Raw genomic sequence first — 22,967 nt, 5'->3', positions numbered from 1 at the left:
TTTAAATTAAAAGTTGAAATAGAAGTTGGGGGCCAATTTGAGGGTCATTTTGCATAGGCCATTTTTAATTTGAAGATTAAAATTAAATTTGCAGGCTAGTTGCTTTCTTCTTTTTCTCATTCATAATTGAAATGGAACACAGGAGACTTTTAAAAATATAGATAAAAATAAGCTACTGGTTGAGGCAGGAGTATGAGTTGACATGCATCCACTCATGCCCTGTGAGATCCATGATGGCGTCACAGAGATGTGGTTGAGAACCATAGCTTTAGTGGGAGGTCGTCAAGTGAATCTGAGTAGAACAGATCTGTGGGCAATATCTTTTTTCTCTTTCTTTTTTTTCCTTTTCTTTTATTTTTCAATGTTCCCAGCATAAATGTGAGGAATCGAACAGGACTGTGGCTTCATGAAAGATCAAAGCCGGTCCTGACTCTCGAGTGTAGACCAATATTCCTTTTGTACATCTGCCTTTATAACCAAGGCAACGAAGTTTCGATACAATTTTCAGAAATGTATAACAATTACAATCACCGCCTTTCAGGAAGGGTGTTTACTGGAGATCTTAAAACATATTTCAATACTTGAGTCCACACTCTTCATAACATAAAAGTGTACCTATTATTCAATGTTGCCACACTCAATTGAAAATGGGTGAAATAGAATGCCAGCACATCCAATGTAACTGATTGATGCATTAAGTAACAGCTTTATAATCACCATAAGCTTCTCTGCAAGATTGTTATTCCGTTTGTTCTACCCGAATAAAAATTTGCGATTTCATCAGTATTCTTGGGTGAAAAATAAGGTACCCGCACATAAACATAGGTTAAATACATATTCAAATCAAATACCCAAATGGATAGGGCAATAAATATAAGCTTTGTCCTTAAAAATTGTGAGGAAAATTTGAGGAGAGCAGGTGTATCGAAAAGTTTCAGAAGGAAGAGTTGAGGTCACTTAGTTGAAACTGCAGGAAAGAGGAAAATATCGGAGGCTTCACAAAAGTATATAACACGGCTGGCAGTGAGCGGTTCTGTGTTTGTCTTATTCACAAAGGGAAAGGCAGAAACTTTCCAGTAGTTATCACAGGAACCAGACAAGATGAAAGAGTCTTTTATACCAGCTCTGTATAAATATGTAAATAAATAAAGATACATATGTAGAGAGAGAGAGAGAGAGAGAGAGAGACAGAGACAGAGACAGAGAGAGGGATTGATTCTGCATTGAGACCAAAATCTGACACTCATCACTTAGTAACCACATTGTTTTCTTTCTAGCAGTATTCATTAGTTACATTTTATGTTTTTAGCTAACGTCCATTGTTACAAAGCATTAGTTTAATTCTCAGGTGTGCCTGTTATTTCTCTCTAGCCCTAATTGTAAAACACACACACACGCACACACACAAACACAAAAAAAACTAAACACTTGTTTTTTTTGTTTTGTTTTGTTTTGTTTTGTTTTGTTTTTGTACTTTAGGAATCACCTTAATTTTCTTAATTTTCTTTATCTTGGAAATTGTAGAGCAGTAGACCCTTTAATCTTAGGTCTGACATTTTATTTTGTGGTCCTGGATCCAGTTGCTGTGGGAGCTTGAAGTTATCATTTAGATCAGTGATTGATGATTTAATCTGACTCACTGTCTTTTCTGCTGTAGTTCTACATAAATACGATCGAATCTGTGGAAAAGAATTTAAGAATTTCTCTGTTTTTTTTATTTAAGAGTCTGAGGACCTCGTCAAATGAATGACTGACTTATAAGCCCCCCCCCTTTTTTTTTTTTTTTTGCTGTTGTTAGGAACCACACTCCAATTCCTAGCAGAAACAAATAAATCTATATAAAAATGAAATGCATATTTTATTTTCATTTTACTGTATGCATATACATTTAGTACTGTAGATAGATAGATACTGTATTCATAATCCTCCAAGGTTTGCTGTGTTCAGCTATGTAATTTGTGTTAATTTGTTGTTACTTAACTGTATATAACTTTAATCTGCTGGGAAATATCATCCAGTAATACTTCAGTATTATCATATCACTAGTTCTTGATATAGCGACTTGGTGTGCGCAAATTTGCTCTATAGAAACCGAAACCGTAAAATCAGATAGGATATATAACACAATATAGATTCCATTTTTTGATTTCTTGAATCATATTGACCAAATACTATACTAGCATTTTTGATGCCAATTAAATTCCTTTGATAACTGTGAACTTTGCATGTACATAAACTTTTAGTTTCTCTAGCATTTTCTGAGACCACTTCCTATTTTTCTTAAATTCATGCCATCTTGAGTTCCCTAATCTCTGTCAGACTCAAGCTTTTCTTTTTATGATAAAATGAGGAAAATAAGAGTTATACTCATTGTAGGTAATCATAGTAAAAATATGCTGTGGACACTTTATATTTATTTCTTTTATTTTTAATACAACAACTCAGTTCCATCTTATCCATGGCTTGGGACCCTGAGTCTATCAGAATCTAAGTAAGCAGCTGACCATGATACGTGTTATTTATTCAGGAACTGTATGGCCTAAGGCAATTTATGTACTCTCTATGACCTCAATTTCCTAATCTATAAAATGAGAATAAAAATACAATCGTTGGGAATCACTCAATAGTTGGGAAGATTAAATAAGACAATGCACAAAAAGCATTTAGTGCCAGGGACACAACAGGTCTTTAATAAGCATTAACTTGTTGATCTATTTAGAGTTAAATTGCAATATGGGCTCATAGAATATATTTTGAAATATTCTGATCACAATATAAAATTAAGGCATGTCATGCAAAACAAAGTAATGTTGCAAAACAGCTGTTTCGGAGATCTAATTGAATCCTTAGGTGAATATTTGCTTTTTCCGCTTTAGTTCTTTCCTACATAGAAGAATCTGACCCTGTGGAAAACATGTAGGAAATAAACATTTTTTTTTTAAACAAGCAAAACATCACACGATTTCAACCATACAGTGGTAACATAACACAAAACAAATGATTATCCTGTCTCCTACAGTTTATTTTTTATTTTTTTTTAAAGTTTATTTATTATTGAGAGAGAGAGAAAGAGCATGAGCAGGGTAGGGGCCAAGAGACCGGGAGACACAAAATCCGAAGCAGGCTCCAGGTTCTGAGCTGTCAGCACAGAGCCCAACGCGGGGCTCGAACTCACAAACCACGAGATTATGACCTGAGCTGAAGTCGGACACCTGACTGAGTCACCCAGGCGCCCTGTCTCCTGCACTTTTATATTTGCAGCTCTCTCCTTTCTTTCTTTGGGGCCCTTTCAGGAAGGAAAGATGGAAACATTCCTAAATGTTGGGGCTTCTGGAGACATCAGGAGAGAGGTAAAGGCCTTCCGTTCCAACATTCATTTTATAATCTAGATATTTTACCCAGGAGATCATCCCAAGAGATTTATGGTCTTCAACGTTGGAAGCCTGTCAAAATAATTAAGATGACTTTCCATAGCACAGTACATGAGGCCTGGAGACTTGGAAAAAGGAGAGAAATAGATCAACCCTGAAGAACGCAATTTTCTCAAACTGGAAGGAGTGAACAGGGCATAGATTGAGTGTGTATTGATACTTTAATACTAAATGCAGGGATTTAGAAACATAAACAAAAACCATTTAGGGAGGAGAGTTACCAGTGCAGTTGGCATCTTTTGGGTGGGTGTTTTAATTTCCTATTGTTGCTGTAACAAATTGGCACAAATTTGGTGGCTTAAAAAAAAAAAAAACAAAACACCAATTTATTATAGTACAAGTCTGGGTCTCTTTGGACTAAAACCAAGGTGGTAACAAGAAGAAACTTTCTTCTAGAAGTTTCTAGGGGAGAATATCTTCCTTTGCACTGTCCAGATTCCAGAGGCTGCCTGCATTACTCAGTTTATGGCCCTTTTCTCAATCTTCAAAGCCAGCAACACTTCTCTTCCTTCCCCTCACATCTGTCTCCCTATCTGCCTGTCTGTCTGTCTGTCTATCTCCCCACCCCCATCTCTGATTCTGACTAACTTTTCTGGCTCCTTATTCCACCATTAAAGGACTCTTATGATTACATTGGACCAATCTGTAGAATCCAGGATAATCTATTGTAAGAGTAGTTGGCTATAAACTTTCAAACTCAATTCTTTCTTGAAACGCAACAGAATGTTATCACAGGGCGCAGGGACATGTACATCTTTGGAGAGGACCATTTTTCAATCTACCACAATGGGCAATCTGGGATTGGACAAGATTCTACAACAACAATAAAGATAGTATATCAGGGAACTTTCCATTTTATCCTGGGTCACTGAATCTTTGTGCTTGGATAGAGAAAAAAGAAAGAGAAGAATGCCTTAAAAATTGATGGAAACTTTAGTGTATTGGCTTCAATCCAGCTGTTATTTGTTCTTGAAAAACATAAAAACATGACATCTCTTGCTTTAAATATAGTAGAACAACTCATGCCTGCTTATAAAAATTAAATTTTGTGACCTCAGTTTTACCTTCAAACACTTTTTTTTTTTATTTACAGGAGAGGTCCTAAATTCATTTCATTCATTTTATGGAATATCAAATTTTACAAGAATTAAGAATTTGTTGTTGTTGCTACTGCAGTTTGGGGAATGAAGTACATTGGGATCTTGTATCAAAAGCAGAATCCTTGAGACCATAATGCAATGGAAAATCTAGCCCACATCTCTGTTTTGCAAAGGAAATTGAGATTAAGAAAGATGAATGTCCCTACCACACTGTCTCGATCAGTATAGCTTTGTGTAGTGTACCTCGAAATTTGTAATTGCAATATCTTCAGCTTTGTTCCTCTTTCTCAGGATTGCTTTGGCTACTCAGGGTCTTCTGTGGTTCCATACAGATTCTACTATTATTTGTTCTAGTTTTGCAAAAGTGTGGTTGTTATTTTGACAGGGATTTCATTGAGTCTGTAGATTGCTTTGGGTAACATGGGCATTTTAACAATTTTAATTTTTCCAATCCATGAGAATGGAATATCTTTCCATTTGTTTGTGTCATCTTCAATTTCTTTCATCAATGTTTCTAGTTTTCAGAGTTCATGTCTTTCACCTCTTTGGTTGAATTTGTTCCTAGCTATGTTATTCTTTTTGGTGCAATTGTAAATTGGATTTTTTTTTTTAATTTCTTTTTCTGGGACTTCATTTTAGTGTACAGAAATCCTACTGATTTCTGGATACAAGTTTTTTTTTAATTTTTATTTTTTTAATTATTTTTTTTAACGTTTATTTATTTTTGAGACAGAAAGAGAGCATGAACGGGGGAGGGGCAAAGAGAGAGGGAGACACAGAATTCGAAGCAGGCTCCAGGCTCTGAGCTGTCAGCCCAGAGCCTGACGTGGGGCTCGAACTTACGGACCGCGAGATCGTGACCTGAGCCGAAGTCGGACGCTCAACCGACTGAGCCACCCAGGCGCCCCATGGATACAAGTTTTACATATATATTCTGCCACTTTACTAAATTTGTGTATTCTAGTATTTTTGGGTGGAATCTTTAATATTTTTTATGTATAGTATCATGTGATCTGTGAATAGTGACACTTTAAACTCTTCTCTACCAATATGGAATAGTTATACCAGAAAGAAACCCACACATACATGGTAAAGTAATCTATGAGAAAGGAGGGGGAAAAATAGTCTTTTCAATAAATGGTCCAGGGAAAACTGGACACCTACATGTAAAATAATGAAACTGAACTACTTTCTACATCATCATACACAAAAATAAACTCAAAGTGGATTAAAGACTTGGACTCAGGGGCTGAAATCATAAAAATCTTAGAGAAGAACATAAGCGGTAATTTCTCTGACATTAACCATAACAATATTTTTCTAGATATGTCTCCTAAAGCAAGGGAAACAGAAGCAAAAATAAACTATTGGGACTACACCACAATAAAAGCTTTTGCATAGCAAAGGACAAATCAACAAAACAAAAAAGACAACATAATGAATGGGAGAAGATATTTGCAAATGATATATCTGATAAGGGGCTAATACCCAAAATACAAAAAGAATTCGTACAATTCGACATAAAAAAAAAAATTTAAAAGTGGGCATGTTATAAAAAGAGACATGCAGACATTTTTCCAAAGAAGATATGCAGACGGCCAACAGACACGTGAAAAGATGCTCAAAATCACTAATATCAGGGAAATGCAAATCAAAACCACAGTGAAATATCACCTCATGCCTCTCTAAATGGCTAAAATCAAGAAGACAAGATGGCAAGTATTGGTGAATATGTGGAGCAAAAGGAACCCTCATACACTGTTGTGGGGAAGATAAATTGGTGCAAACACTATGGAAAATACTATGGAGGTTCCTCAACAAATTAAAAATAAAAATACCAAATGATCCAAAAATTTGACTAGTAAGTATTTACCCAGGGAAAATGAAAATACTAATTTGAAAAGATATATGCACCCCTGTGTTTACTGCAGCATTATTTGCAATAGCCCAGACATGAAAACAACCTAAGTGTTCATCAATAGATGAAGGTATAAAGTGTTCATCAATAGATGAATGGATAAAGGAATCCCATATATACATAATGGGATATTACACAGCCATAAAAAAGGATGAGATTCTGTCATTTGGGACAACATGGATGGACCGGAAGGGTATTATGCTAAATGAAATAAGTCAGACTAGGAAACATAAATACCATATGATTCACTCATGAGTGAAAAAAAAATGAATAAACAAAAACCAGAATCAGAACTATAAATACAGAGGACAAACTGATGTTTGACAGAAAGGAGGGGAGTGGGGGTTGGGCCAAATGGGTGAAGGGGAGACAGAGATACAGGCCTCTGGTTATGGAACCAGTAAGTCACAGGAATAAAAAGTAGAACGTAAGGAATAGAGTCAATGATACTGTAATGGTGATGTAATGGGACAGATGGTAGCTATACTTTTGGTGACCATAGCATAATGTATAAACTTAGCAAATCACTTGAAACTAATGTAACTAATGCCAACTATATTAAAATTAAAAAAAAAATATGAAATCCTTTCTTGAGATTAGTAAATAGTAAATTCCAGAAATAGTATTCATCACAGTCTGTTTCTGGCCAAAGTCATATATTTAAATATTATACTGGTATTTTCCTTCATATTCTATGTGAAGACACATACTGGTATGTCACCTATTATAAGTAACATAACAACTTCATTTATAAAAACAAACAAGCAAACACAGGCTCCATCCCTTAAAGAGAGGCCTCAAGTTGGGATCTAGAAATCTGTATTTTAACAATCATTTCTGGTATGTATTATGCACAGGCAGCTTAACATATTTTGTATCATGCGGTACAGTCTCCCTGATTCCTGAAAAATGCAATTCTACCCAAATATGTCTCTGTGTAATTGCATTTAGAAAGGGAGCTTTTATAGAACTGAGAGATCTGAAACCTCTAGCCTGTCTCCACCATTTCTAATCTTTTTTATCCCCCCAATTTCAAATGGAAACCCTTATGAATTAAAGAAATTGGCTCACTCCACAAAGAGAGTTTGGCACTTTATAAAGATGGCTATTCCAACTATGGGACCAAGGTGTTATTTCTAAAACACATTAAGCTTTTGATACACGGGATCTCCCAACAGCCACAGCAAAGTTGCATGAAGCCCATTTCTTAGTCTCTCTGAGAGCCCTATTCCTGAGAGGTTGCCAGCAGGGTGTCAGTTTTACGATTTCCCCAATGTCATAGGCAATGTTGCATTGCCCACTAAGGAAAACAATCCCCAAACTACTAAAATTAATGTTCTCTTTACACTGCTGTCACAAATGAATGGATTTTCAAATAGAAATTATACAAGGAAAATTGCTTTCAGAACAAGACCACATTCTGCAAGAAAAATGTCATGGCACTGTTTATTTGTCCGGCCAATGCATAGGCTTCTAGAAAATAGAGTTTATTATAGGGAAGCATGATGGGTCTTTGACAGACACTATGGCAAGAACACTGTTAGAAAAATGTTGCTTGATCAACACAAAGCAATTACTTGTCAGAAAGGCTAGTGTGGATGGAATGACCTTCCTCTGTTAGCCTTGATTTTATGACTAAATTTTGAGGTATTTTAGTCTTTATTACCAAGTAAAATACACGTGAGGTTGTTAAAGTACACTAATTATGCATATAAGAATCCACGGGTATACACTAACACACATACCTGAAAAATGTCAACAGCACATTTGTTTCCTGATGTAAAAATGTTTTCTTGGATATCAACAGGAGAATACATTTCATTGTCTGACAATGTTTGTGTATTCTCATTTTAGGGAAAATTTTCTATCTTACACATCTTCCCTCCCCCTCTTACAAACCACCTAGACGTGTTTTGGGCTGATCCTCAAATCTCAGATTGATAAATTTTGTAAAATCTTAATCAGATATGGAGAGCAGAGGTCAAAGGGAAAGGGAGGGACAGAGATTTGGAAACCTTCATGCTTCAACTTTTGAAGGGGTAGATATTTAACTCTTTATATTTGATTGTTGGCCCATTTGTCTAAGTTAAAATCCTCAGGATCATCTGATTATTTGCCCTCTCACATATCCCACACATATAATCTTATTCTCACACTTATCAAACATTGACTATGTACCACCCACTGTGCTAAATTCATTAAATATTTTATTTTACTTTATCTGCACAAGGCACTGACGGGGTAATACCTTAGACTGAATGTTTTTGTCCCTCCAAAACTTAGATGTTTAAACCTAATCCCTAGTGTGTTTGTATTTGGAAGTAAGGCATTCGGGGAATGGTTAGGTCACAATGGCTGAACCCTCATGACTGAGATTACTGACCTTATAAAAGAGACCCCAGAGAGCTCTCTGCTCTTTCTACCATGTGAAGACACTGTGAAAAGATGGCCGTGCATGAGGCATGAGAGGAAGTGGGCTCTCATCAGGCACCAAATCTGCCTCTGCCTCGATCTTGGATTCCAGCCTTCAGAATTGTGAGAAATAAATTTCTGTTTTTTATAAGCCTACCTGACAGTCTTTTCTTACGGAAGTTTAAACTGTCTCAGACAAGCAAATCCTTATGATCGATTTTACCCACAGAGAAAGTGAGATTTTGATTAGTCAAATAACTTGTTTAAGGTCTCACAATTTATAAATGGCAAGGAAGCCCTCACTAAAATCATCTGTTCTGTGCCTCTTATCAGTGATCAATTCTGGTAAAATCAACTCCCTTTGTGTTTCTTGATTTCATTTCTCTACACCGAAAAAGCTACTTTAGTTTGCCATCGTCCTTCATCCAAATATTAACAAGAAACTCTCATGTGCTATCCCTGAATCCAGTCTTGTTTTTTTTCCCATTCATTTACCCAATCATTACATTATAACTAGGTCACCTTTTCTGACAAGGAATTTTTTGTTTCTTTTAAAAAGAGAGAAAGAAAAATTGAACTATTGCTCCTAAGCCGACCTTTTTAGACACTTGAATTAATTCCCACCATCCTTGAGATGACCTCCATACTAATGAATTTCTCAGTTTACTCTCCCTGTATATATTTGGGTGAGGCATGGCTTATGAGTTACTATTATGATTCAGCCTCTGTAGGACCACAAACTCCCCCACCAATCCTACCTTCAAATCAGTCATGCACTTAATTCCTGAAAATGTGTTCTTCAAATGCAAAGTCTGAAATGAAGATTCCTGAGCCTTAATGTGCCAGTGACTTGCTAAAATCGCTTTCAGTAGATGCCATTAGAAGGTGGAAAAAGTAAAATATGGAAGAGGAAGAAGTCAGGCAAGAGTGCAAATTCAAATTCAGGGGAATTCTCCAGTATATTATGTCGTGGAGCTGTTGCAGCCTGAGGCAAGATGACTATACTTTGGGCCTCTTGCATCTCAATAATGGGCTAAAAACATTTGGAGAGTGGGACATAAACTCTCAGAAATATCTCCTAAGTAGACCCAGTGGCTCTGGGAAGCTCTCCAAGCAGAGCTGAAGGAATGCACACTTCAAGGAGACAACACTTACAGAAATGAGGGGGGACATATCAAGATTTAAAGTGACACAGAGAACCTGGGAAATACACCCACAGTGGCTAGGTTAGCTAGTTCCCATTAAAGAATTATACACAACTCCTTAACAAAGGTGAAACATTTGTCTGAGAAACCTACATTTCTTTCATGTTGATGCTACTTCCGGTGAATTATTTGCACCTTATTCTATTTCTGAAGATCCTTTCATTTTCCATTACTGTATTTAATTTTAATTGATTTTGAAGGAATGGGTATGTACAGATAATTTACTGGGTCAGCCTTTTATAACCTCTCTTCTTAAAATTAGTTTTTACTTTTTAAAATATCCATTGCAAGAAACTTTGAAAATGAACAAAATTTTTTTTAAACTACAAGGAGAAAAGTAACAGAAAAGCCCTGCTACTTAACATAGAGATAATCACTGTTAACTATTTTGAGTTTTACATGTATATGTGTATATACATGCACATAAACACAAAACAGAAGCAATAACCTTTATACTATTTCCATGTAATTTTATAGCTGTTAATTTATAACATACAACACCTTATGTAAATTAATACACTGCTATAATAGTTGATTCAATGATTGTATAATATCCATCACTTAGGTATATCATAATGAATTTTTTAAATTTTTTTTAACGTTTATTTATTTTTGAGACAGAGAGAGACAGAGCATGAACGGGGGAGGGTCAGAGAGAGAGGGAGACACAGAATCTGAAACAGGCTCCAGGCTCTGAGCGGTCAACACAGAGCCTGACGCGGGGCTCGAACTCACGGACCGCGAGATCATGACCTGAGCCGAAGCTGGACGCTTAACTGACTGAGCCACCCAGGCAACCTTCTCATAATGAATTTAACCAACACCTTAGGAGAGTATGGTAGCTTCGTAGTTAGGATTATTGATTTTGAAGAAGACAGAAATTAAATCTAACAGCAGTTTGGTGAAACCACTCATTCAGTTCTCTGTTGTTAAAAATCACTGTTTCACCTGGACATTTTGTACATAGGTGCATCCCCTCTAGTAAAGCTGTATTCAGTGTGACTCAGGCTTAGGGATGCCTCAGTGAAGAGAGAAATACATTAAAGGAAAGTTATTTGCAATGTAATTGAAAAACAAACTATTCTCAGTAACTCTTGGCCACGTGTATGATGAGGTAGATGTTGAGGTAGTAATCAGGAGTGAACTGCAACAAATGCCAATCTAGAAAAATTTTGACATCCTTTCATGGATATTTCCCTATGATGATTTACTTATACGATGAATTTCTAAGTATAAGATATACTCAGTCTTGGGGTGCTTGGGTGGCTCAGTTGGTTAAGCACATAACATAGGCTCAGGTCATGATCTCCCGGTTCATGGGTTTGAGCCCCATGTCAGGCTCTGCATTGACAGCTCAGAGCCTGGAGCTTGCTTCAGATTCTGTGCCTCCCTCTCTCTCTGCCCTTACCCAGCTTGCACTCTGTCTGTCTTCTAAAAATAAATAAACGTAAAAAAAAATTATGCTCAGTCTTAAAGCCTTTGATGGACATTGCAAATTTGGGGGGAGGCAGTCTGAGCTAATTTATACTCTCATCAGTCACACCAAAGGGAACTTATTCACTCCTTCCACATTGAAAATATTGGGTGTTTTCTTTTTTAAAAACATGCAATTTGAAAGGAGTAAGGTATGTCAATCTTATTTCATTTTGAGTTTTTTGTTTTCTATGAATTTGTTTGCCATTTAAAATGATTTGTGAGAGGCTGGAGATACAACATGGTGGAGAAGTAAGGGGACCCGAAATTCCCTTGTCCCTCAAACACAGCAGTGTTGAGGCCAAAGGACTTTGAATTCCAAGAGTCGGGGCTGCAAAGTGACAGAGACATCTCCAGGGACCCAAGGGGACAACCTGGAGGGCCATAGGCGTATGATTGCAAACTGAAAGAGATAAAGTGCGCTGGGTAGGCACGGAGGGTAGGGATCCCCTTCTGCAGGGAGACAAAGGGTAGAGAAAGAGAGACTGTGAAAGTGTAAGAGGGGATGGTATTTGGACAAGAGAAAAACCATGGACCAGGAAGGAGAAAGATCCAATCTAACTGCTGGGCTTTCTCCAGACTGGGGCTGACTGCCCTGTTGCACACCTGGGGTGGAGGGGAGCCAGCCCAGGCTCGGTAACTAGTTCAGAGGCAAAGTCTGCAGTGGGAGAAAGCAATCCCCTCCCTGGAGTGCTGTGGGAAGAAGCTCTTTCCTTTCCTTTTCTTTCCTTTCCTTCCTTTTCTTTTTCCTTTCCGCTCAAAGGAAAAAGAAAGCCTGTGCCCTCCAGCCAGAGGTCATATATGGGCTGCACACAGAGGCACTTTCCCAGAACCAAGCTGCAGGGAGCAGGACCCTTTAAGACACCAGGGTTTAAATCCCAGCGGAGCACAGGGGAGGCACAGGATTCAGTAGAGGGGGACAAACCGCCTTTTTCACACCTGTAGCAGTGGGAGGATGTGGAACAAAATGGTTTAGGACACCTGGTCCATGGAGAAGAGACTGGGACGTCACCATTTTTCTCCCTAGCACCACCAACGTGAGGCCTCAGGCCCAACAGGGGGCCCACAGGGGAGGCAGGCCCCGCCCACACAAACCACGCCCCTCCCTGCCAGGTAACTGCATATGTATGGGAGCAAGATTGACACTGATGAATCAGACAGCCTCTCTTCCAGACCAGCACTGCCACCAGTTCTAAGGCACCCAGTGGTTTTGTATTTTCTGATTTAATTCTTGTATAATTCTTATTAAATATATATATATATTTATATTTATATTTATATATAAATATAAATATATATATTTATAAATATAAAATTTATAAATTTTTATAAATATTTAAATAAATTTATAAAAATTTAAATAAAATATATATATTTTATATTTATAAATTTATAAAAAATTATAAATTTATAAATATATATATATATATATATATATATATGTATATTTTCTTCCTTTTCTCCACCTTATTTCTTCTCTCCAGTCTGGTTAGTCTGGATGTTGGCTTATTTAAGCAGACATATTTAATGTATTCTCTTTATACCTATTCTATATCCTCTTCTTTAATTTCTTCTCTCTCTCTCTCTCTCTTTCTCTCTGCCACTGGATTAAGCCATTTAGTTTCTCTGCCTGGTGAATTTTCTCTTCTTTTCTTTTTCCCCGCCCAGTTGTTTTGTTGTAGCTGGTGTTTTTGTGTTCTTTTTTGTTTGTTTTTGTTTTTGCTTGTTGTTTGTTTTCTTCTCCAGGGTTACTTCAATGAACAAATCAAAGCACACCAGGTGGAAGGTCCAAAACATCAACATGAGTAGGGAGATAAAGCATCCAAGTCACAACAACAGAGAGCAAGTAACACACTCCAAAAAACACCTCCTGAAGGATCAGGCCCTGACAGTGTATGACCCCTTTTTAATATAGTAGTACTCTCAGGTGCAGGGCACATAACAAGCTTTTAAAACATGTAAGGGACAGGAAACTAGGCAAAATGACAAAACAGAAGAAATGCCCTCAAAAGAAATTCCAGGAAGAAATGACAGCTAAAGAATTGATCAACACAGACATGTACAATATAACTGAACAAGAATTTAGAATAAGAGTCATAAAATTAATCGCTGGGCTTGAAAAAAGTATAGAAGACAGCTTAGAATCGATTGCTGCAGAGATCAAGGAACTAAAAAATAGTCACAAAAAATTTAAAAATGCTGTAAATGAGGTGTGAAATAAATTAGAGGCAGTGACAGCAAAGACTGAAGATGGAAGAGGTGAGAATAAGTGAAAGAGGACATAAACTTACAGAAATAGATGAAGTTGAGAAAAAGAGATAAAAAAATTCGAGACCATGAAGGGAGAATTAGAGAACTAAGTGATTCAATGAAATGGAATAATATCTGTACCATAGGAGTTTCAGAAGAAGCCGGGGGGGGGGTGGTGGCAAAAGGTGTACTTGAACAAATCATAGCTGAGAACTTCCCCAATCTGGGGAAGGAAACAGACATTGAAATCCAGGAGGCACAGAGAACTCCCTCCAGACATAACTTGAATCAATCTTCTGCATGACGCATCATAGTGAAGTAGAAAAATACAAAGATAGAAAATTCTGAAAGTAACTGGCAACAAATGGTCCTTAACCTACACGGGCAGACACACAAGGGTGGTAGCAGACCTATCTACTGAAACTTGGCAGGCCAGAAGGGAGTGGCAGGAAATACTCAATGTGCTGAAGAGGAAAAATATGCCAAGAATCCTTTATCCAGCAAGCCTGTCATTCAGAATAAGATAGATAAAGGTTTTCCCAGACAAACAAAAACTGAAGGTGTTCTTCACCACTAAACCAGCCCTACAAGAAATCCTAAGGGGGAATCTGTGAATGGAATGTTGCAAAGACCACAAAGGATTAGAGACATCACTACAAGCATGAAAGCTACACATAACACAATGACTCTAAATCTATATATTTCAATAATAACACTGAATGTAAGTGGACTAAATGCTCCAATCAAAAGATGTAGGGTATCAGAATGGATTAAAAACAAACAAACAAACAAACAAAAATCTATTTGCTGTCTACAAGAGACCCATTTTAGACCTGAGGACACCTTCAGATTGAAATTGAGGGGATGGAGAACCACCTATCATGCTACTGGAAGTCCAAAGAAAGCTGGAATCGCCATACTTATATCAGACAGAATAGATTTTAAACTGAGGGCTGTAACATGAAATGAAGAAGGGCATTATGGGGTCAGTCCACCAAGAAGAGCTAACAATTATAAATGTTTATGCACCCAATTTGAAAGCATCCAATTATATAAAACAAGTAATCACAAACATAAGCACTCGCATTGGTAATAATGTGGTAATTGCAGGAGACTTTAATACTCCACTTACAACAATGGACAGATCATCTAGGCAAAAAAATCAATAAAGAAACAATGGCCCTGAATGATACACTGGATCAGATGGGCTTGCCATATATATATATATATTCAGAGCATGTCATCCTAAAGCAGCAGAATATGCATTCTTCTCTAGTGAACATGGAACATTCTCCAAGACAGATCACATACTGGGTCACAAAACAGCCCTCAATAAATATAAAAGGATTGAGATCATACCATGCACACTTTCAGATCACAATGCCATGAAACTTAAAATCAACCACAGGAAAAAGTTTGGAAACCTCCAAATGCATGGAGGTTAAACAACATCCTACTAATGAATGAATGGATCAAGCAGGCAATGAAAGGAGAAATTAAAAATATATGGAAACAAATGAAAATGAAAACACAACAGTACAAACCCTTTGGGATGCAGCAAAGGCAGTCCTAAGAGGAAAATACTTTGCAATTCTGGCCTATCCTAAAAAACAAGAAAAATCCCAACTACAAAATCTAACAGCACACCTAAAGGAACGAGAAGCAGAACAGCAAAGAAACGCAAAGGCTAGCAGAAGAAGAGAAACAATAAAGATCAGAGCAAAGATATATAATATAGAATCAGAAAAAAAAATTAGAACAGATCAATGAAACTAAGAGATGGTTTTTTGAAAAAAATAAACAAAATTGATAACCCCTAGGCAGATTTCTCAAAAAAAAAAAAAAAGAGAGAGAGAGAGAGAGAGAGAGAGAGAGACAGGTCCCAGATGGATAAAATCACAAATGAAAATGGATTTATCACAACCAATCCCTCAGAAATACAAGCAATTATCAGAGAATGCTATGAAAAATTATATGCCAGCAAAGTGGACAACCTGGAATAAATGGACAAATTCCTAGACACCCACACACTACCAAAACTCAAATAAGAAGAAATAGAAAATTTGATCAAACCCATAACTAGTGAAGAAATTGAATCAGTTATCAAAAATCTCCCAACAAATAAGAGTCCTGGGCCAGATGGCTTCCCAGGGGACTTCTACTAGACATTTAAAGCAGAGGTAATATCTGTACTTCTCAAGCTGTTCCAAAAAACAGAAATGGAAGGAAAGCTCCTGGACTCATTCTATGAAGCCAACATTACCTTGATTCCCAAACTAGACAGAGACCCTACAAAAAATGAGAATTACAGGCCAATATCCCTGATGAACATGGATGCAAAAATTCTCAACAAGATACTAGCAATTCGAATTCAACAGCATATTAAAAGAATTAACCACCACAATTAAGTGGATTCATTCCTGGGCTTCAGGGCTGGTTCAATATTCACAAATCAATCAATGTGATACATCATATTAATAAAAGCAAGGATAAGAACCATATAATTGTGTCAATAGATGCAGAAAAAGCATTTGACAAAATACAGCATCCTTTATTAGTAAAACACTCAAGAAAGTTGGGAGAGAAGGAACATGCCTAAATGTCATAAAAGCCATATACTAAAGGCCCACAGGTAAAACCATCCTCAATGGGGAAAACTGGGAACTATCCTTCTGAGATCAGGAACACAAGAGGGCTTTCCACTCTCACCACTGTTGTTTAACATAGTGTTGGAAGTCCTAGCATCAGGAATCAGACAACAACACAAAATAAAAGACAACAAAACTGGCAAAGAAGAAGTCAACCTTTCACTTTTAGCAGATGACATGATACTCTATGTGGAAAACCTGAAAGACTCCTCCACCAAAAGGCTGCTAGAACTGATACAGGAATTCAGCAAAGTTGCAAGGTACAACATCAATGTACAGAAATTGTTTGCATTTTTATACCCCAATAATGCAGCAACAGGAAGAGAAATAGAGAAACTGATCCCATTCACAATTGCACCAAGAACCATACAATACCTAGGAATAAACCTAACCAAAAATGTAAAAGATCTGTATGCTGAAAACTATAGAAAGCTTATGAAGAAAACTGAAGAAGACACAAAGAAATAGAAAAACATTCCATACTCATGGATTGGAAGAATAAATATTGTTAAAATGTCAGTACTCCCCAAAGCAATCTACACATTCAATGCAATTCCAATCAAAATGGCACCAGAATTCTTCTCAAAGCTAGAACAAATAATCCTAAAATTTGTATGGAACCACAAAAGATCCCGAATAGCCAAAGTAATATTGAAGAAGAAAACCAAAGTGGGAGGCATCACAATCCCAGACTTTAGCCCCTACTACAAAGCTGTAATGATCAAGACAGTATGGTATTGTTACCAAAACAGACACATAGACCAATGGAATAGAATAGAGAACCGAGAATTGGACCCACAAATGTATGGCCAACTAATCTTTGACAAAGCAGGGAAGAGTATCCAATGCAAACAAAGACAGTGTCTTTAACAAATGGTGCTGGGAGAGCTGGACAGAAACATGCAGTAGAATGAAACTAGAACACTTTCTTACACCATTCACAAAAATAAACTTAAAATGGATGAAGGACCTGAATGTGAGACAGGAAACCATCAAAATCCTGGAGGAGAAAGCAGGAAACAACCTCTTTGACCTCAGCCTCAGCAATTTCTTACTTGACACATCTCCAAAGGCAGAGGAATTAAAAGCAAAAATGAACTATTGGGACCTCATCAAGATAAAAAGCTTCTGTACTGCAAAGGAAACAATCAACAAAACTTTAAGGCAACTGATGGAATGGGAGAAGATGTTTGCATATGACATATCAGATAAAGGGCTAGTATCCAAAATCTATAAAGAACTTACCAAACTCAACACTCAAAAAATAAATAATCCGGTGAAGAAATGGGAAGAAGACATGAATAGACACTTTTCCAAAGAAGACATCAGATGGCCAATAGACACATGAAAAAATGCTCAACATCTCTCCTCATCAGGGCAATAAAAATCAAAACCACACTGTGATACCACCTCACGCCAGTCAGAGTGGCTAAAATGAACAAATTAGAAGACTATAGATGCTGGCAAGGATGTGGAGAAACGGGAACCCTCTTGCACTGTTGGTGGTAATGCGAACTGGTGCAGCCGCTCTGGAAAACAGTGTTCCTCAGAAAATTGAAAATAGAACTACCCTACAACTCAGCAATAGCACTACTAGGAATTTATCCAAATAATACAGGAGTGCTGATTCATAGGGGCACATCTACTCCAATGTTTATAGCATCACTTTCAACAATGGCCAAATTATGGAAAGAACCTAAATGCCCATCAACTGATGAATGGATAAAGAAGATGTGGTTTATATATACAATGGAATACTACTTGGCAATGAGAAAGAACAAAATCATGCCATTTACAACAATGTGGATGGAAGTGAAACATACCATGCTGAGTGAAATAAATCAGTCATAGAAAGACAACTATCATGTTTTCACTCATATGTGGAACTTGAGAAACTTCACAGAAGACCAGGGGGGAAGGGAAGGGGGAAAAAAAAGTTATAAACAGAAAGGGACGGAGGCAAACCATAAGAGACTCTTACATACAGAGAACAAACCGAGGGTTGATGGGGCGACAGGGGGAGAGAGGAACATGGGTGATGTGTATTGAGGAGGGCAATTTTTGGGATGAGCACCGGGTGTCGGATGTAAGCAATGAACCACAGGAATCTACCCCCAAAACCAAGAGCACACTGTACACACTGTTATGTTAGCCAATTTGATAATAAATTATATTAAAAAATAAAATGATTTTTAAATTCTAGCATATATTATTATTTTTTAGCATATATTATTTTTATGATTATATTTTCTCAAAATTTTCTAATAGTGTTTTATATTGGAATTGCATACTTTTTTTCCCTGTCATAAATTTGCATATCCTTTTTGTAATTCCTTTATTTGCCCTTTTCTTTTATAGCTTTCAGTTTATAGCTATTATTCGTGTTTGGAAAACCTAAATATCAATCTTTAATTTGATACTTTCTTCTTTTACTCTGCTATTTAGAAATGTTTGTGTACATATGACAGCAGCAATTCTCTTACATTGTTTTCTTATATTTTAATCTAAAAACATACCTGGTACTAACCTATTTCTGACATATAGAGTTTATTGAGTGCATAAATATATATGGAAATATCATGGGGGTCATTGAAGGTTTGCTTTAAAATACAGGTCTCACCATTTACTTAAAAAATTATTTATTGTACTTCTTTGTCAACTGGTTCTGGTTTGAATGGCCATCTGGAGCCACTAGTAAGATGTAATCTCTTATAGTTTCTCTCTTATTTTCTCTGATTCTACGCCTCTTAAATAAAAAGAAAATTTGTCATGTCTGTAAGATTGGAAGGGCATTATTCTCTGTGTTCCAGTGCTAATGAATTTTTTCATTGTTTATATTTTTATTCTTTTGGTTACTGTTATTAATTTTGGGATGCCATCCTCAACAGAAACCCTCCAATAACATTTCTGCTTAAGAGAGAGAGAGAGGATGGGAACTGACCCCATAGCTTTTACAGACAGAAACTCACTTCTTTTCAGTCTACATTCCTAACAGTTATAGTTTACCTCTACTCAAGAATATTTAATGCAACATAATGGTCACGTTGATGCGAGAGAAGCCAGCATATATATTAAACCAATGATCTGTGAGTGAAGTTCACATTTCCTATTTTCTTTTAATGTTTATTTATTTTTGAGAGATAGAGACAGAGCACAAGCGAGGGAGAGGCAGAGAGAGAGGGAGACACAGAATCTGAAGGAGGCTCCGGGCTCTGAGCTGTCAGCGCAGAGGTGATGTGGGGCTCAAACTCACTAACAACGAGATCATAACCTGAGCCAAAGTCAGATGCTTAACCTACTGAGCCACCCAGGCACGCCTCACATTTCCTATTCTCTATCTTAGTTTTGTAAATGATATATATGTTTTCCTATTGAAAAATACAACCATCCATTTAATCATCTCTTAATTTTTCTCACAAACTTATTAAAAGTGAAGGCTAGGCAGGCATAAAAATAAATAAGTAAATAAACAAACAAACAAACAAACAAATAAATAATTCTGAGAAACACCAATGCTTACACACTAAATTATGTGCCAAGGGGTAAATGACAGTTGCAGCATTTTCTGAAGTAGATCATGTGATTTTTTACTTCGACAAAAACAGCAGAGAAAAACAATTCAAGAAGGCTGTTTCTACACAAAAACATGAAGTGCTCAGGTCAGGCAGGACTCACAGAGGGTGACAAACACTGCTCAATATACATTATTTAGTATACCTTATTTCTCTTTTCCTCCTCATATGCTTAGAAGTGAATTCAGAGAGCTCAGATTTTGATTTACTTTTATGTATACACCACATGTTAACCATAAAAAAGGGTAGGTATTGTATATAGCAGCTGATTGTTTCTAAAAAATCCCTGAGTTTTTCAGCAAAATATATGGGTTACTAATTAATTTAGCTATTTATCTCCTAGGATGGCCAGCCCATATCATATGACAGTGTTTCTTAGGAGCTCAGAATCCCATAGGGAAGACAGCACAGTAAGTAAGCTGTAAAAACAAAACAACAAAAAAAAAAAAACAAAAAACAAAACAATTCCCCGCTCTCAAAAAAACTCAGATAAGAATAATGGTAGATAGGAAAAATACTTAATGTTTTAATAATTTGTAGGAAAGCCACCTAGCATAGCCAGTATCTGTGAAATTAGAGATAATTTTGCAAAGTTGCTGACATATGAATTAATAAAAGTGAGTGTACAGGTTTGCATGGGATAGGGAGAAGTTCACATTCAAGGAAAAGTAAATGTCATGTGCATTCCTAGAAGAGGAATAAATAGTTAATTATAAATGGAACCTAGAATCTGAGAGTAAAAATAATATAGCTCCAAAGCTGGGGCATTAGTTCTGATGTTCTCATGAAATACTTCAGAAAACATCCTAATTGATATGGAAGATTTCACATAGGTGAATGACATGAAAACCTTTCCATTTTGGAACAATCTCACTAAAAAAAATATATGTAGACAAGAGTTACACGCCAACAAATTGAATAACCCTGATGAAATGGATACATTCCTATAACCTACCAAGACTGAATCACAAAGAAGTAGAAAACTTGAGAACACATCAATAACAAATAAGGAGATGGATGGGGCACCTGGCTAATGTGCTCAGTTGGTTAAGAGTCCAACTAGTAATTTGAGCTCAGGTCATGATCTCACAGTTCATGAGTTCGATCCTACATCAGGCTCTGAGCGACAGTGGGGAACTTCCTTGATTTTCTCTCTCTCTTTCCCTCTTGGCCTCTTGCTTCCCCCCCCCCAATATATAAATAAACATTAAAAAATGAGGCAATTGCATCAACAATCAAAAAAGCTTCCTGCAAAATATAAACCTAGGACCAGATGGCTTTATTAGTGATTCCATTAAATATTTAAAGAATTAACACCAATCCTCAAACTCCTCCAAAAAATTGAAGAGCAGGGAATATATCCAAACTCATTTTACATTTATCATTATTTTTTACATTTCACATTTTGGTATCATTACTTTGATACCAAAACCAAACAAGGGCATTGCGAGAACAAAAATTTATAAACTAATATCTCTGATGAAAACATGCAAAATTCCTCAACAAAATACCAGCAAACCAAACTCAACATCGCATTAAAAGGATAATACACCATGATCAAAAGAGATTTGTCCTAAGAACGCAAAGATTGTTCAACATCTGCAAATCATTAAATTTGACACACCACATTAACACCATGAAGGATAAAAATTATGTGATCATCTCAATAGAGGAAGAAAAGACATCTGATGAAATTCAATACACTTTAATGATAAAAATGCTTAACAAATTGGGTTTAGAGGGAATGTACCTTAATGTAATCAGGCCCATCTATGCCAAGCCCACAGCTTACATACTCAACAGTAAAACCCTGAAATCTTTCCCTCTAAGATCAGAAACAAGATAAGGATGCCCACTCTCACCACTATTATTTAACATAGTACTGGAAATCTTATCCAGAGCCTTTGTTCAATAAATGAATAAAAGGCACAAGAATTGAAAACGCAGAAGTAAAATTGTCGTAGGTCTGGAGAGGATGGTTCAAGCTCAAGTAATAGTAAAGCTTCAGAATTGTTCTCACTTTATTGAGGATTGGAGGAATAAAAGGAAAGACAAAGGTGAAATCCTGGACTTTGCTTAGGAAATTATGTAGATAGAGAGCAATCCCATCTGGTAGAGAACACAAGAGGAGGAGAATGTTTTGGAGAAAGATATACATAACAAATAAAAAATTTGTATACGACAGATTTTTTCTGCTTATGGAGTAATCAAGGTCAGATGTCTAATGTGTTTAAGAAATAAAACAAACACTGGAATATATTAATAAGGACAAATATACAAAAAAATAGTTGAATTCTTTTTTTTTTAAATCCAGAAGGAACCCTAGAAATAAAACTTACAACAGTTAAAATAATTTTACAAATGTCAGAGGGTAGATTAATTAGCAGATGCATCTAGAAAGACTAATACTAAGCAAGATAATCAAACACACAATAAATCAACAGAGCTATGCATGTCTTAGGGAACCCACAGCACACCCCGATGTGGGCTTGAGCTTACCAGCAGTGAGATCATGACCTGAGCCTAAACTAAGACTCTGTTGCTGAACTGACTGAGCCACCCAGGGTGCCCCAAACCCATTGTTTTTATTGTGGGTAAACCAGAAAGTTCTTCAGCAGTCCGTGGGTATTTGTGTCTATACATTTTTTTTCATTTTAATTTAAACCACCACTATTTAATAAACATAGCACCCTCTGTAGACCCTGCTTGTGACCACTCTATTCTGTCCAGCAACTTGGTTAATATTATCTCTGAAATGCAAAGCTTGGAACTGCATTTCTCAATTCTTGGAAATCAGCTGGTTTCTATCAACAGGATCTCCACACTACACCTGGTCAGCTCTCCCTCCTACAGGCTTGCCCCTTTAGTCCCTGCTTCTCCCACATAACCAACCCAAGTCCTGCATCCAGTTTAAGACCTTCAACATGGATTCTGCATGCAAAAGACATCTTTGAAAGT

Source organism: Panthera tigris, chromosome B1 (assembly GCF_018350195.1).
Source record: "Panthera tigris isolate Pti1 chromosome B1, P.tigris_Pti1_mat1.1, whole genome shotgun sequence".
NCBI lineage: Eukaryota > Metazoa > Chordata > Mammalia > Carnivora > Felidae > Panthera > Panthera tigris.
This window is presented reverse-complemented; position numbering follows the sequence as displayed.